The sequence below is a fragment of the Trichosurus vulpecula genome, chromosome 3 (genome assembly GCF_011100635.1).
Source record: "Trichosurus vulpecula isolate mTriVul1 chromosome 3, mTriVul1.pri, whole genome shotgun sequence".
NCBI lineage: Eukaryota > Metazoa > Chordata > Mammalia > Diprotodontia > Phalangeridae > Trichosurus > Trichosurus vulpecula.
Window position 1 is genome coordinate 176,280,538 of NC_050575.1, and position 5,687 is coordinate 176,286,224.

Here is a 5,687-nt window from a genome sequence, read left to right on the forward strand (position 1 = left end):
TAGTATTTAAATTTTTAAAAATTTTCTAAGAATAATGTTTTCTTTTTCTATTTAGCAGGGAGTTTTTTATACATCAATACAGTCCCATGTACAAATTTTTAGCCTTCTTGGGGGTCTTCTACTTTCCCTTTCTTCCCCTTCTTCTCCCCTCGTCTCCTTTCCTATATTCTGCTCACCCCTGATCATTTGCCTGGGGGAAAAGAAAAGGTTTTTACCAGTTCTAAAACCAATTTTGGCAACCCTGGTAGCAGGTTGATTTGCACATATTTGGAAGCTTTAGAGGTTTAGCTTTTGTTTTCTTTTCCATTCAGCAAATATCTGTAATGTGATTGTGTAATATTCGGGGTCATGTGAATTTGAGGAGACAAGAATCTTGTTTCGATGGTAGCTGAGCCCTTTGATCAAGTTATGAAATAAGCTGTTGTAGCTTGGGGTTGCCCTCCCCACCTCCCCCTTTCCCTTTCTCTCTTCTCCCTCCCTCCCCCCTTTTCCCTTTTTCTTTCTCCTTTCTCCCCTTACTTCACCCCCCTTTGCCCTCTCTCCCTTCCCCCACCCCCCTTTGTCCTCTCTCCCTTCCCCACCTCCCTCTCCTTGCACTTGTGGGTTGATTTTGCTAGGGGAGAGGGGAATACCTCCAGTTGTAAATACCTTATCAGTTGGAACTCCTAAAATAGCTTAAGTACCTCCATCATTAATAGTCAAGAGACACACCATGTATTGTAATCAGGAGTTCTGCCCTGCAGTAAGGACCAATGGTGTCTGTATTAAATCCAGCACTAATATGGTGAACCCTGCCTAGGAGCACAAGGCCACGAGGCTGCCTAAAGAGCGGTGAAGTGACCCAGGGTGAAAAAAGAGAGCTGGTTAAAGCTTCCCTGTTGCTTAGTATCAGAAAGGAACAAGCATCTACCGTGTACCAGGCAAAGTGCTTTACAAACATCTCATTTGATAATTATTAGGATTGGGCCTATGAGTGTTCAGCCAGCAAGATAGGGAGATCCAGTCTTCAAAAACAAAAACAAAACAAAACTGAGGTAGGTTGGCATATTGGATAGAAGGCTGGCCTCAGAGTCAGGAAGACCTGAGTTCAAGTTCTGGGCAAGTCATTTAACTTTTCCATGCTCACGAGCCCCAGGTGAAGACAATTTCCTCACTAGAGTTTCCTTACACTAATGAAATCACAGACCAGTATTCCACTGAAGTCTTCTTCCAATGACAGGTTACAGGTGACCTTAGGTTCTTGAAATTTAGGTCAGTGGAGTGCAAACCCTTGGCAGGTTCTTCCGAGCTGGAAAAGCTTCAAATGAGAGTACAGTGATAGATTATGTCTGCTGCCCGAAGATCAGGCTAGCTGAATATAGGGAGACTGATAACCAGAGGGTCAGCCACCAGGTGATGAATTTTTTCCAGCCATAGTAGTTCTCGAAATGGTCTGTTTTAAAATAAAAGTGCTGCCATCTACATCAAGGGGGACAGCGGCAGCTGCAACTTAAAAACCCCCACAAACCTCAGACCTTTAGAAGTTTGCAAGTGTAATTAGTAACATTAGAAGCAGTATGGTACAGTAGAGTATTGCGCTTGAGTTTGAGAAGACCTGGATTCAAATCCTACCTCAGATACTTAATAGTTGTGTGACCTTGAGCGCATTGGCCTCTCTGGGCCTCAGTTTCCTCACATGTAAAACAAGAGGGCTGGACTTGACCTCCAAAGGCCATTCCAGGTCTGACTCTATGATGGGAAAAAAAAATGTTCCTTGTTATGCCCTCCTCTCATGTGTGGCAGAGTGCCTTGCTTACTCCAAGTACCAGCTCTGTCTCCACCTGTTGAAATCTATCATTTGAGGCGTAATCTCCAATTCTAACACCAACTAGATCTTCCTCTACTTCTCCCATGTGTTCTGGTAGAACTTTTTAGAGACAGAGTAAGAAAATAGGCAGGGCCCTTGACAAAATAGTGCAAACCAGGGACCATGCTTGAGGTACCAGTCACTATTTGTTAAGTAATGATTGACACAAAACAGAGCTTTGTGGACTTTGCAATAGCTGTTCCTTTGACATTAGATTAACCAGCCTCCATATATGACCTGAAGAGACCTTTATTATGACCTCTATCGTTAAGTACTTCCTAGGTGGTGAGCTCCCTTGGGGGTAGGGACCGTTCATTTCTGTTCCATTCATTTCTGCCTCCACTCAGTATGAGGAATAGGGCTCTGCTCTATCTGTAGGACAAACGCTAAATATTTGCTGAATTAATGCATGAATGAAAGAAGGGTACCCATTTGTGTAGGTGTTTCATGTCCCAACTAGACTCAGAGTTGAGCTGTAATTTGTACATCTTTGTTATATTATCTTGCTTTTGTTTAGATCCTGACTTGACTTTCTAGGGAGGTTATTCTCTAGCTGTTTACTGTGACCCCCATAGACCGCAAGCGAGGCAAGAACCTCATCTGCTGCTCCCTTTGTTGTCCCATACTGTGCCCAGCCAAGGGAACACTGCACAGCTCAGGCATGTACATTTGCATGGTGACTCTTAGTTTAGTTAGGGGAATATGAAGAAAACCAGAAATCTATAACCATGCCTGCTTCAGCTGCTCTTCCTAGGTGTTCAAATACCAGTGAGGCCTTACAAACAGAGGGAGGAGCTTCTAAAAACTCCAGCCCACACTTCAAAGATTGGGACTAAATCTGTGAGCCCAGGACTGGGATCATTCAACCTCCTGGTAGCGTGTAGCATCATAGATTTAAAGCCAGGAGGAAGCTTACAAGCCATCAGGTCTCACCCCCTCATTTGATAGATGCAGAAACTGAGGTGGAAGGACTTGTCTAGGGTCCCACAGCTAGTAAGTGTCTCAGGCAGGATTTGTATCCGGGTTTTCCTGACTCCAAGTCCTGTGCCTTATCCGTTACACCACTGGGCTTCACCACCCCAAGCCTCACCTGAGGACATTGAATACCAGAGTCACAGGCCCAAAGAGTCCAGAAGGGCAGGACTAGCCAGGGATGTGGTTCACATTTGGGGGCTACAAGCAGGGATGTAGAGGAGCCAGCTCAAAATGACTGGAGTGGGTGTGGGGAACTGACTGTTAAATCTTCATTATGAACATTTTTACCTCAATAATAACTAGGCTACAAACCAAGGCTTGATTTGTTGTTTTGTGATGGAGAAAATGTTAGTAATGCAAATTAAGCTTAAAAGTGTGCCATATCTACATTTTCACCCCCAAAAGAGCTGGTTGTTAAACATTTACCAGCACACTTCTGGGTACAAGGTAGGTACTTTCCTGACACCTTCCCAGAATCATTTTCTTCAACAACTGGGTGCCAGTACATGAAACTATCATTAGACCTCCATTTTGAGGGGAGAAGCATTGCCTTCTTCAGGTTCCATTAATAAGTAACATCCAAGGAACTTAGATATTCAGCTCCTAACCCCTCCCACTGAGCTAATTTTATCCAGCATTGCCAGGACAATGGGAGTCTAGGGAGAGGAGAGAAGCAGAAGGGCAGGTTATTTTGCCTGCAGGCAGCTAGTGACGGCATTTTCAGGAGAAAGGCCTGGCCTCCTCTCCTCCCCTGACCATATATACCTCCAGGATCCCCTTCTCAAGGTACTTGGCCAGCGTGTCCTGCTGAGAACTTCTCTTTTCTCTTTCAAAAGATAGCAGCTACCAGAACCCCATTACCTTCGGGGATTAGTAATGGAGACAATGCAGGAACTCCCATGAGGTCTCAGAGACAGAGACCTTAAAGACTGGTGACATCTGAGGAAACTGTACTCACTCTCTGGAACTTAGACAATGAGCTACACAGTGACTCTGCCAGTCCAGTCCAAATATTCCTAATGCAAGTTCAAAAGGGGTTACACGAGTATCCCTTTATCAAATAAAACTCATTTTATAGAATTTAACATTTACAAAATTGGTTGAGGATGAATTTTGTTTTTTTTTGTCCCAGACCTATGGTATCATCAGTGTAAGCTGCCGCAGTGGGAAGCTTTTTCTACCCATGTAGTCCATCAGCTGCTTTGTAACCTACTGTCTTTGATAGTTATTTGGAGGCACTGAGACATTGTCACTTGCCTGGGCAATATGTGTCTGAGGCTGACTCTCAAATTCCTTTTACATAATACAAATAAAACCAAAACATGTTTTTACAAAATACCTTTTCTAAAGCTAATTGAGAGTACTGGCAAATTCATAATGGAGAACATACCAATGGAGGCTCAAGAACAACAGTAGTAAAAAACCCAGGCCCTTCAAGGTTTCCCTCAAAACTTTGAGAGTGAATAGCAACTGTCCTGTAGGGATTTCCCGTACAGCTTGGCAGGATGAGCACCAAAGGGGTGCTATGCTTGTTATATGTGAGGCATCATGGTGGATACTAAGGATACAAACATAAAACAAAACATAATCTGTGCCCTCAAGGAACTTACATTCTATTGGGGGAATACAACATGCAAACAAATAAGTATATACACGATAGTTGGAAGTGAAAGAGAATGCTGACAACTGGAGAGATCAGGAAAAGATGAACTGACCATGAAGGAAGCTAAAATCCTAAGAGATGAGAAGGGTGTTCAGCCTGTGCATGGGGAGATAGTCTGTGCAAAGGTCCAGAATTGAGAGAGAGAAGACTGAGTTTGGGTAATAGCACATAAACTAATCTGACTGAAACATCAGGTGCATAACAAGGAATAATAGTAGGGTGCAATTACTTTGGTAAGGTAAGCTGGAGCCAGTTTGTGAAGGGTTTCAAATGCCAAGCTAAGGAAAATTATGCTATATCCTACAGGAAATAGAGAGCCATTGAAGATTCTTAAGCAGAGGAGAGACATGTGTTAGAAAAATATTTTGTCAACTCTGTGGATTATAATCAGATATGTAGTCCCTGCAGCCTCAGAGTCTGCCTCTGACAGAAGTATCAAGGAGCAGTTTGGCTACCCTCCATTATGTTGATCTCTAAAGTTTAAGGACATACCCAAACTCTTAATTCCCCTTAACATACCCAGGTTAAAGAAGAAGGGGAAGAAAATTTTGAGAGTTATGCTTGTATTGTCAAATGATCCTAATGAATGGAGACATCTCTGTGATTCCAGGAGGATCCTGGAGAGAATAGCAGGGGAATGAAGCAAATGAAAAGTGGATTATTTATATATGACTATAATATCTTTTTAAAAAATATGTATTTTATTTTTTATTTATTTTATTATTTCCCAAATACACGTAAACAATTTTTTAACATTCATTTTTTAAAATTTTGAGTTCCAAATTCTCTCCCTCCTTCCCCCTATCCCTTGAGAAGGTAGGCAATATGATATTAATTATACATGTGGTCATACAAAACATTTTTCCTTATTAGCTATGTTGCAAAAGAAAGCACATACACACACAAACAAGAAAAATAAAGTTTAAAAAAATGTGCTTCAATCTGCATTTAGAGTTTATCAGTTCTCTCTCTGGAGATGGATAGCATTTTTCACCATGAGTCCTTTGGACTGATCATCCTTACAATATTACAGTTACTATATACAGTGTTCTCTTGGTTCTGCTCATTCCACTTTGTATCTGTTCATTAAGTCTTCCCAGGTTTTTTCTAAAACCATCCCTCTCATCATTTTTTATAGCACAAATAGTATTCCATCACAATCAAGTACCACAACTTGTTCAGCCATTCCCCAGTTGATGTGCA